Source organism: Microtus ochrogaster, chromosome X, assembly GCF_000317375.1.
Source record: "Microtus ochrogaster isolate Prairie Vole_2 chromosome X, MicOch1.0, whole genome shotgun sequence".
Lineage (NCBI taxonomy): Eukaryota > Metazoa > Chordata > Mammalia > Rodentia > Cricetidae > Microtus > Microtus ochrogaster.
In genome coordinates this window covers 56,741,361-56,753,402 of record NC_022026.1, presented here as the reverse complement: position 1 = coordinate 56,753,402, position 12,042 = coordinate 56,741,361, and the positions used below count along the sequence as shown (strand labels likewise).

At 42.4% G+C, this 12,042-nt stretch overlaps 1 protein-coding gene across 7 annotated transcripts in view; it reads right to left on the bottom strand.

Moving 5' to 3' along the window:
* Window positions 1–11,805, bottom strand: part of Wnk3 (WNK lysine deficient protein kinase 3) — a 123,828-nt gene extending 112,023 nt beyond the window's left edge. For 5 of the 7 annotated variants that reach the window (XM_026784790.1, XM_026784793.1, XM_005358881.2 and 2 more), the window contains exon 1: window positions 10,886–11,386. The gene's annotated coding sequence lies outside the window, so the exon portion shown is untranslated. Of the gene's footprint in view, window positions 1–10,637; window positions 10,658–10,885; window positions 11,387–11,577 lie in introns of those variants that run through there. The other 2 variants (XM_026784791.1, XM_026784792.1) reach the window with 2 other exon arrangements.
* Window positions 11,806–12,042: the final 237 nt, after the last annotated feature.

Here is a 12,042-nt window from a genome sequence, read left to right as displayed (position 1 = left end):
GGTGGCGCACGCCTTTAATCCCAGCACTCAGGAGGCAGAGGCAGGCGGATCTCTGTGAATTCGAGACCAGCCTGGTCTACAGAGCTAGTTCCAGGACAGGCTCCAAAGCCACAGAGAAACCCCGTCTCGAAAAAAAAAACCAAAAAAAAAATATAGCTATAGTTGCCTAAACAATATGGTTTCACCACAGAAATAAACAAATGACCAACACATTTGTTTAGAACACAGAAAGACATATTTTAAAAAAAACAAGAAATAGGCACACTTGGGAATAATTTCAAATTTTTAAATTTCAAATTTGTAGAGAGCAGATAGTATAATAAATTGTGTCAGGCCAGGTGGTGGTGGCGCACACCTTTAATCCTAGCACTCGGGAGGCAGAAGCAGGTAGATCTTTGTGAGTTGGAGGCCAGCCTGGTCTACAAGAGCTAGTTCCAGGACAGCTAGGACTGTTATACAGAGAAACCCTGTCTCAAAAAAAAAATTGTGTCAGGAGAAGTGGCTATCTATTGGGACAGGAGTTAAAGACTTACCTAAAATCAGTTGCAAAATAGACTTAATGTGGATTATACAGGTAAATATATAAAAGCAAAACTACATTAATTACTAAAAAAAAATCTGGCATAACAAGGATGAAGGATTTCTTAGTAACCTAAAGAAAGGCTTACTAGTTGTTTTCTGTTTGTTTGAGATAAGATCTCTCTATTATGCAGTTCTGGCTGGCCTGGAATTCTCTATGTAGACCAGGCTGGCCTCAGTCTCAAAGGGAACAACCTGTCTCTGTCTCCCGAGTGCAGGTATTAAAGGCATGAGGCAGAGGCAGATAGATTTCTGTGAGTTTGAGGCCAGCCTGTTTACAGTGTGAGTTCTAGGCCAGCCAGGGTTATATAATAAAACCCTTTCTCTTAGAAACACACCATGTGTTTCTAAGTATTTCTACACACTTTTCCATCCAATTATCACAAGAATCTTGAGATAAGTAAAATAATACTACTCTCTTTTTTTTTAAAAAAAAAAAAGAGACTCAAAAAATTAAGTGTCATATGGTGGGCATGGTGGCCCATGCTTACAATCCCAGTACTGGCCATCTTCCTGGGCTATATAGTGAGATCCTGTCACAGAAAAAAATGTGGGCATCTATAGCTCTAGCTACTCTGATGGCTAACAAGAGGATTCTTTGAACACCAGACTTGGCCTAGCTTAGGTTATTGTTCTCTTTTATTAAAAAGATGATTGATGGGAGGGGTTGGGGAGATGGCTCAGTGGTTAAGAGCACTTGTAGAGGACCTAGGATTCAGTTCTCTGTCTCCATGTGGTGGCTTACACCTGCCTAAAACTTCAGTTCTAGGGAATCCAATGTCCTCTTCTGGCTTCCTTGGATGCCAGGCATGCACATGACTCACATACATACATATGCAAGAATACATGATGGGCTAGGCAGTGGTGATGCACACCTTTAATCCCAGCACTCAGGAGGCAGAGGCAGGTGGATCTCTGTGAATTCGAGGCCAGCCTGGTCTACAGAGTGAGTTCCCAGACAGGTTCTAAACTACAGAGAAACCCTGTCTCGAAAAAACAAAACTGGCTGGGGATTTGATTCAGAATGTTTGCTGAGCTGGTTCAGCAACTCAGAAAGCCCAACATTATGGTGCGCACCGACAATCTCAGCACTCAGAAGGTCAAAGGCAAGAGAATTCGAAGTTCAAAATTATCCGTGGCTATAAAGCAAATCTGAGATCAGCCTCAGCTATGAGAGACTATTTCAAAATGCCAAAATATACTCGTTAGTATAGTGGTGAGTATCCCCGCCTGTCAAAATGCCAAAATATTGAAAAACTAAACAGGGATCAACTAAACTGAACTAAAAATGACACAGCTAGAAAAAAAGTCAGGAGGTAGGAGAAAAGGAAGGCTCAGTGACAGAGAACTTGCTTAGAATGTGCCAGGCCCTGAGTTCCCATCTCTAGCCCCACAAAAAACAAGCCAGAGTTCAACATCAGTATCTTACTCCCAACCCCACTTATAACTACTCCTAAAAAGGAGCTCCTTATATACATGTAGTCATATAACACTAAGTTGCACAGACATATACACTGCAAAACCACATCACATTCTTTGGAAATAAAGTCTCTGCAAGGGATTGATTACATATACATTAGTGAAGAAGTCAGCACAAAGGCATGTTGATCCCAGCACAATAGGTGGCTAAGGGTTACAACTTCCAGGCTACCTGGGGCTAAATTAAGCTAAAAAAAAAATCAGTGAAAATAGATGTAAGTCATAATTATCTACTATTTAACCAAAAGTTGGCAATCCAAATATCTAAAAAGGCAATTATATCTGTTATATGGTTTATGATTGTTCAGATCAGGAATCTATCTATCCAAATAATTTGAGCCAAACTTTTATTCTTTTTTTTGGTTGTTGTTGTTTGTTTTTGCTGTTTGTTTGCTTGGCTCATTGACTGATTAGTTGGTTTCAGACAAGATATTTAAGCCCAGACTGGCCTGGAACTCTCCATGTAACTTGGCTGCCCTCAGACACAAACTAGATCTTCCTGTCTGCTTCCATAGTGCTAGAATTACAGGTATGAGCCACCATGCCCAACTATTTTTTCTCTAATTTTAAAGGAATATTTCACTTTACACAATGTAGACCAAGCTGGTCTTGACCTTACAGTAACCCTGCCTTGGTTTCCTGGGTGTTAGGATTACAGAAATGTACCACTGTATATGACAAATAATCTTAGTTCAAAAATGACACTGGAGAAATAGCTCAGTGAGTAAAATGCTTACTGTACAAATACCAGGACCTAAGTTCAGATTTCCCAGCATCCTTGTAAAATAGCTGAGCATGATGGTTACCTGTAACCCCAGCGCAGAGTCAGAACAGGCAGATCCCATGAGCTCACTGGTCTAGTAATTTGGTGAGCAAGAGACCTTGTCTCAAAAACTAAGGTGGAGCACTACAGCAGAAGACACCTGGTATTAATATCTAATCTCAGACACACTGGCATGATTGAACAGATTTGAACATATATGAATATCCCACATAAATATATATAAATTAAAAAGTAGGCAAAAAGCATAACATAAGGGATTTTTTTTTATAGCTCATCATATGAAGTTGAATCATATAAAAGTTTCCCTGGGGCTGATGTGATGGCTCAATGAGTAAAGGTGTTTGCTTTGCAAGCCTAATGATCTGAGTTCACCCCTCTGAGATCCACATAAAGAAGGAAGGAGGAAATCAACTCCATAAAGTTGTCCTCTGACTTACACACACACACACGCTAATAATAACAATAAAGATTTTTAAAAATATAAACATCTCTCTGACTAATATGGAGCTTTGAGACATCCCCACACAGCAAGTACAACATACAATCTTTACAAATGTAAAGTTTAAAACTTGTAGTCAATTCACATGTAAAAGAAGGGAGGAGAGTTGAGAAGCTATTGGCAATTGATAATTGCTGGGGTAGCAGTGTCAGCCGTTTTTAACGGCGTGACCCCTGGTAGGCTGACTATACTCCAGGGCAGGCCACACATCCAAAAGAAGTAGACTCCATGGGGGGAAAAAGAAAACTCATTGGAGAGTGGTGAGGGTGGATATGAAAGGATCGGAGGAGGAAAGGCCAGTAAATATGATCAACATATATTATATGAAATTCTCAACTAATAAAAATATTTTAAGAAGTTGAGAGCTGGTGGCTAAGAGTACTTACTGCTATTTCAGAGGACACAGCTTTGGTTCCCAGCACCCACATGACAGCTCATAATTCTAGGGTATCAAACCCCCTTTCTGGCCTCCATAGGCACCAGGCATGCATGCAGTACACATATATGCATGCAAGAAAAACACTCATACACATCAAATTTATAAATCTTTTAAAAGAATTGTTCAAGGTCATCCTTGGTTACTCAATTTTGAGGACAGCCTGTGGGGGTAGGAGAGAAAAAAAAGAATGAGCAAATGGCATAAGCAACAAAAGAAATATTGGATAACTGGACTTCATGGTGCTCCAAAACTTCAGTGCCTCCAAACATACTATCTAGATGGCAGACATGGTGCATGCCTATAATTCTAGCACTTAGGAGGCTGAGCCTTTGATCAAAAGTGCAAGGCTACACAGCAAGACTCTCAAAACAGACAGACAAACAAACAAATAAATAAATACTAAAATTCTTTAATCAACCAAAGTACAAAAAAAAAACAGGGCTGAAATATAACTCAGTGGTAGACTACCTATCTAGCATATAAGAGATCTTGCACCATAAAAAAAAAGACAACTTGGGGCTGGAGCACTGACTGTTCTTCCAGGGGACCCAGGTTAAATTCCCAGGACCTAAATGGCACCTCACAACTGTCTGTAACTCCAGGATCCAGCACCCTCACACAGACACACATACAGGCAAAACACCAAAAAAATAAAAATAAATTAAAAAAAAATTCATTAACAGAATGGGAGAAATTACTAGCAAAGGATATCACCGAGTCTAGTTTCTAGAATACAGTTTTTTAAATTTTTTATTGAGAAAAAAAGTTTCCGCCTCCTCCCAGCCTATTTCCCTCCCCCTCCTCCCACTCCTTTCCCCTCCCTCTCCAGTTCATAGAGCAGTCAGTGTTCCCTGCCCTGTGGAAAGTCCAAGGTCCTCCCCCCTCCGTCCATGTCTAGGATGGTGAACATCCAAACTGGCTAGGCTCCCACAAAGCCATAACATGAAGTAGGATCAAAACCCCGTGCCATTGTTCTTGGCTTCTCATCAGCCCTCATTGTTTGCCATGTTCAGAGAGTCTGGTTTTAGAATACAGTTTTTAAAAACTATTTTAACTCAGACAAATGCCTCTAATCCTTGTACTTAGGAGGCAGAGGCAGGAGGATCTCTGCAAATCCGAGGCCAGCCTGGTCTACAGAGTGAGTTCCAGGACAGCCAGGGTGGTTACACAGAGAAACCCTGTCTCAAAAAACAAAACAACAATAAAAAACCTTTTATAACTCAATTAAAAAAACAGACAAATTTTATTTTATTTTTTATTTTTTTTTTTACTTTTTTATTTTCGAGACAGGGTTTCTCCGTAGCTTTTTTTTGGTTCCTGTCCTGGAACTAGCTCTTGTAGACCAGGCTGGCCTCGAACTCCCACAGATCCGCCTGCCTCTGCCTCCCGAGTGCTGGGATTAAAGGCATGCGCCACCACCGCCCTGCTAACAGTCAAATTTTAAAACAAAGGTCTTTTACAATATGGCAATGTGGCTAACAGTTACTGTGTTGCAGGTGGCTAAATGAAAGTTCTGGGCTAGATCACACATGACTGATTTCTATCTTTTTCATTTTGAGATAGGGTCACACTGTATCATTGACTGACTTGGAATGGAACTCTCTATGTGGATCAGGCTGGTCTTAAACTCCACCTGCCTCTTTCTCCTCATTGCTTATCCCAATGGCTTTGCTGGGATTAAAGGCATGAGCCATCACACAGCATAAAACTAATGTTTTACCACCATTAAATTAAAATAAATTTCTACGCCTTTAATCCCAGCACTTGGGAGGCAGAGGCAGGCGGATCTCTGTGAGTTCGAGACCAGCCTGGTCTACAAGAGCTAGTTCCAGGACAGGCTCCAAAACCACAGAGAAACCCTGTCTTGAAAAACCAAAAAAAAAAAAAAATTCTACAAACCATCAAAAAAAAAACCCTCTTATAATTCATAAAAAGAGTAACAAGTGTGGGGAGGAGATACGAAATTGGAATCCATATATATTGAGTATGATAATGTATAATGGTGGCACCTCTGTAGAAAACAGTTTGTATGTGATCCATTAATTTCTTTTCTATCTACATACACAAAATAAGTTAAAATGGGTGCTTAAATCTTACAGGTAAATAGTTACAGCAGCAGTACTCACAAAAGTTGAAAGGTGGGTATGAAATGTTTATGAACTCATGAATGGAGTCTTTTAAACTGTGCTATACTCCACAGTAGAATATTTATTACTCAACCATAGAAGGGAATGAGACATGCATACTGGGTAAATATCAAAAACATGCTAAGAGAAACAAGTTGGGCATAAGAGCTAGGGATAGGACTTGTGAGGACCTGAATTTGGTTCTCCAGAACCCAGGTAAAGCCAGATGCTGTAGCATGCATCTGTAATCTCAATATTCCTACAGCAAGTTGGGAAATAAAGACAGGAGAACTTCCAGGTGAAATGCAAGACCAAAGGCAAAGACTGAACCCTTAGGTTGTTCTCTGACTTCTGTATGTGTGACATACACACCCACATTCACATAAAATGATATGCTCATACACACACAGTTTGGGGGGCTCATGCAAAGATTTAAAAGAAAAAAGTCTGACATAAGAGGATTAGGGTTAGTATTATGATTAGAGACTGAGCAAAACCATCCAGACAGATAAATAAGGACCACTAGGTGTTAAGAGGCGGGGAGAATGGAGAGTGAGCACTTACTGAGTAAGGACAGAGTTTCCTTTCAAGGTGATGAAAACATTTTGGAATTAGATACTAGCTTCAAATACAGTAAAGTTACTTAGTGACGAAGGTGTATGTATACTTTAGCCAGGTGGTGGCGCACGGCTTTAATCTCAGCACTTGGGAGGCAGAGGAAAGCTGATGTGAGTTTCAGTACAGCCTGGTCTACAGAGCTAGTTCCAGGACAGGACAGGTAAGGTACAGAGAAACCCTGTCTTGAAAAACCAAAGAAATAAAAAAAGTATACTTTAAAAATGGTTTAAAGCCAAGCCTGAAATCTCAGCAACCTGGGTGAGGTAGGATCATAAATTCAAGGTCTGCCCAGGCTACAAAGTGAGTTCAAGGACACCCTGGGCAACTTAGTGAGACCCTCTCTCAAAAAGCTAAGAGGGCTGAGAATGTTGATCAGTAGCAGAATGCTTTCTGGGTATCCACAGGGCTGATAGTTCAGTCCTAAGTACCACAAAAAAAAAAAAAAGATGAAATTATTAAAAGGTAAATTTGTTACTGAGTTTTAATCACAATTTAAAAGTATTCATGCTAAAAGACGGCAAAGATATGTTTCATTTCTACTAAGACTTTAAAGGAGCCTGAGTGGGGATATAGTTTCCTGAGAGAGTGTTAAAGTAGCAGGCAGGAGACCTTGGGTTCAATTCCAAGTAGTTTCTTTTAAAAGGTAAGGGAGAAGGGCAATAAGAAAGGAAAGATTTATATGGAAGGAAGGGAAAACAATGGAAAAAGAAAAACTTTCAGAAGAAATACATATTCATGAAATAAAAGGCATTAAAGGCTCATTTCTACAATAAGACACTCTCAACAACATTTTTCTTTTTTCTTTTTTTTTTCCGAGACAGGGTTTCTCCATAGCCTTTTGGTTCCTATCCTGGAACTAGCTCTTGTAGACCAGGCTGGCCTTGAACTCACAGAGATCCGCCTGCCTCTGCCTCCCGAGTGCTGGGATTAAAGGTGTGCGCCACCACCGCCCAGCTTTCAACAACATTTTTCAAACCAAACATCTCATTAGATATTTATAGAACAACGATAAATACAGTACTTATATATGAAACCCAAAAATAAAAATTAGATTAAAAATGGCATCAATACTAATTTCTTAATAAATCCATTTATATATGTCCTTTACAGTCATCAAAAATAGTCATTGCCTAACAATATCACAAATTTTATATCTCAAATAAAAATGAGTAAGACACACTCCTGTGAAAGAATCTTGGCTTTTAGCCAGGAGACCTAAGTATATCTACAAATAGAACTGGATACTTAAAACCAAAATAAGAGACAGAAGGGGTTTCTTTTTTCTTGCTCACAATTCATCCCTTACAGAGAAACATCTACACAGAAATTTAAGCTCTCTACTAATTATTTTTGTTTGGTTTTTCAAGATACGGTCTCACTAAGTAGTCTTGGCCTTCCTGGAACTCACTCTGTAGACCAGACTGTCCTTGAACTCACAGAGATCCACCTACCTCTGCCTCCTTATTTTCTATATTTCTATTATATTTCTTTGCAGTCTTTGGCCTTATTAATTACTGACTAATAATGGACAATTTAGTGAAAACAGAAACTCTTCTGCTTTATAAAGAAAAACTTAACAAACATCCAATGCCTGAAACACTAATAATTATGGCAATGAATATAGACTCGTGATGAAAGCATTAACATTGGTCCAAAGTCAGAAGTGCAGGGTCCACTACTTACTAAATCAAGCATTTTGCTTTGTTGTTGTTTTTGTTAGTTTGTTTGCAGTGTTGATTTTGATATGTGGACTCACTAAATAACTGTTAGGTGTAGATCAGGCTGTACTAGAACTCACAAACATCCGCCTGCCTCTGTCTCTTAAATGCTGGGATTAAAGGTACTGTAGCAGCAGCACACCAGACTCATCTATGACCTTTCTACTCTCTTTCAAATATGAGGAAAATACAGAAAGATAGTGTGAAAGAATGTGTAAAGTATGTAGACAATCTAAAGAGGGGCACAGTGGAGCAGGCAGCAAAGAAGAAAGGAGGAGCAGAAAGGGCTTTAGGGAACTAAGACTAGTTCTTCTCTTCTGCCTCAAACCCAGCATCTGATTCCAGCCTTATCTCATCCCACTCTTCAAATACACTTCTATGTTTATATGCCCTTCCACTCCAGGAATATCTAGTTAAAAACTAGGAGACCACCTTCCCTGGAAGAGGTGCCCATTTATAAGCTCCCACTGTACCTTTATATTTCTACTACATTTAATGTGTGTTTGATATATAAATATATATATATGCTGGTATGTACGCATATATACTATAAGTAGTCAAAGAAAAAATTATACTCGTTCCAATTTCAAAACAGACAGAATGCAAAATATGTTCTTAAATTTACATTTCCAAGAACTCAATATATATCAGTAAAACTTATAAAAATCATCATAAAAAGTTAAAAATTCATAATCATTAATTCTGACCCAGAACAGAATGAAAACACCACAAGACCTTATCAGACGCTAAGTACCAAATTCAGAGAGTAAAATGTCCAAGTAATCTACTGTAATTTAAAGTTACAACAGCTGTAGATGCAGCTCAGAGGTAGAGGGATGCCTAGCATAGCCAAGGCCCTGGGGCGACTCCTCATCAAAGAAACAGAAACACCAAAAGCAAGTGCCAGTTTTCAAATAAAATAAATTCAAGAATAATCAAAAACATCAGATATCACTATTAAACACTCAAAATCGGATTTTGTGCATTTGGACTAACATTTAATACAAAGTATTTCTCCCTCGGGCTGACCGGTTTAAATTTAAATTCAACAATCCAAAAAGTTGTAGGCTGTCTAAAAACACCTTGCCTTCTGTATCATACACTAAGATCTCTTGAAAAGTTCTCTTTATATTAAAACTTACAAGGCAGAGGCAGGCAGTTTTCTCTGAGTTCCGGGGCCTCCCTAGTTTACAAAGCAAGTTCCTGGTCAATCAAGCCTGCACAGTAAGACCTTGTCTCAAAAAACAACAGAACAAAACAAAATAGGATTCATAAAAAATGGGTAACAAAGCCTCCAAATATTAGATGCAATCACTATTACACAGATTTTTCCCAACTCAAGACTATTAGTTGATTCATACAACTATCTCAACAGTAACCCTTAAGGAATCACACCTGAAGGCTGAGGCAGGAGGATGAAAGGGAATTCAAGACTAACCTTGGCTACAGGATGAGACCCAGACTGAGAGAGAGACAGAAAGATAGGAAGGGAGGGAGGGAGGGAGAGAGGAAGGGAGGAAGAGAAGTGGAGAAGAAGGAGGGCGAGAGGGAGGGAGAGGAGCAAGACACAAAACTCGCACCTCTTTTGAAGCTTAGTCTTGTTTTAACATTGTATCGACTGGCAAGATAGAGACATACACTCCGGGGGTTTCCACCCACATCCCACAATATAAATGTTTCACAGCTCTTAACTAAACAAAACCTCTTTCAGTACAGGGAAAGCACCTCATGACTTTTCTCCTAACCCTATCATCCCCTCTCCTCCCGAGCAAGTCAGTCACAGAACACAAACCACACCTCTCAATTCCCTTACACCTAACACAATTTACACAATCAGTCTCCTATATCCCTTACCTATATTTCAGTCCTGTCGACCCCTCTACATCAAATGAACCTCTAAATTAAGCCTCCTCTTCCCCCAACTCCATTTCCATCAATATAACACACCCAAACCTTGTTGAACATCCCACACCCAAAGCGATTCTCTTAGTAGCCCAATCTCACTTAAATGATCTCTCAGTCCCTTTGTCAACCGTCTCCCGGATCCTCACCTTCCCCGTCTCTTAGTCTTCCATCAACTGCCAAAGTTGCCACCCTCCCCAACAGAAACAGAAAAGAAAAAGAAAAAAACGCACCTTAACCTCAAATCTGTCCTTCCCCACTTTCCTCCCCTCTTAATTTTCCTCTCCGTACTTCGACTCAAGCTCCTACAGCCCCAAAACCCGAGTCTGGCCTCGTCCAGTACCTTTGGGTGACCGCACGCACGCACCCAGCCTTGGCAAAGCAGCTCCCCTTCAGCACACATGCACACACACACACACACACACACACACACACACACACACTCACACACACACGCACACACGCACGCACGCACACACACTGGGGCGCTTACTCTGAACAGAATGTTGGCTGCCGCTGCCTCCTTCCATTCATCCTGGGCCCATTCATCTCTCAGCCCGATCCCGGACACGCCCCCCGGCCTCCTCCCTCTCAGGGTCCCGGGCTGGCCGGGACCCTCACCTAACTGGAGACCTGACCGACGGAGAGCGACTCTCTTCACTTCTCCCTCGCTGTCTCTCAAGCCTCCGCCAGCCCCCCGACCGGCTACACCGTAGACTAGACACACACACACATATATACCTCCTCCTCTAATGCCTCCTCCGACGCCGCTCACTCCCCTCCTCGGTGTCTCGAGAGCTCGTCGCCTAGTCCTGTGCGCGTGCGTGCGTCTCCCCTCGAGCCCACCGAGCCGGCGGCCGCGGCGAGGGAAAGAGCGGGCGGGGTTAGGGGGAGCAGGGTGCGAGCCCAAGCTCGCGCTCGCCCCGCAGCTGACCGGGCGCACGCGTACTGAAGCCAGAGAATTCGGCTGGACCGGAGAGGGGCGGGGAAGGGAAGGGGAGGGAGGGAAGAAGGGAGGGAGGGAGGGAGGGAGGGCGAGGGGGGAGGGGCGGAGAAAGCCAACTGAGCAGCCCCAACTCCGAACGGCCCCTGGCACAGCGAGGCGTCCAGAGGCTGGCCGGCTGGCGCATGCGCACGCCCTCCCTCCACACTCAGCGCTGCAAGGTGGATACCGCGTCGAGGAGAGAGCCTTCTCCCTCGGGCGAAGAGAAGAAGCTCGCCGAGGAGCCACGCAAGACACCTCCTGCGTGTTCTCAAGCACTCGTCCTCACCGCCACTTTCCCCCTAAAAACAAAAAAATTTAAAAAGAGGTCCACACACCACTTCCTAGCACCCGCAGGCCATTTTCAGCTCTTTGAAAACCTTAAAAATGAAGCTGCTCTATAGATAAGTGATACCCACCGGTACCTTTTCACCCGCTGCCCCTTACTCACTTTTTCCAGGTCCCAGTTTATCTCGCGAGACCCATACCTGCCGGCTTCGGGATTGGAAGTCGAAGCACAGATTTACAAATACCTGTCTCCTGGCTATGAAGCAAGGGCAGGGGCCATGGCATATACCACCGCCGCCCCCCCGCCCCCAGGACCTTAGTGCTCGCGGGGGAGGGGGGACAACAACCAAAGCAGGGATAGGAAAAAGGAGCTAACCGATTTTTGACGGCGGCGGGTAACTGCTAGGCCTAGGCACGTGGCCTGTGCCTCACAGGCGGGACCGGTGTACCTTGGGAATTGTAGTTTTGTTCCCACCTCGAGTCCCACTCCCATCCTTAGCCAAACATAGGCCTCAGGCAGGGAGAGGGTTTGCTGACGCCATTTTGTGGGGAACAATGGCCAATGGCCCCGTGATGACGAGTGGGGGAGGGAGCAATGGTTTAAAGGTTCAGTTAACCTCCTCTGGCC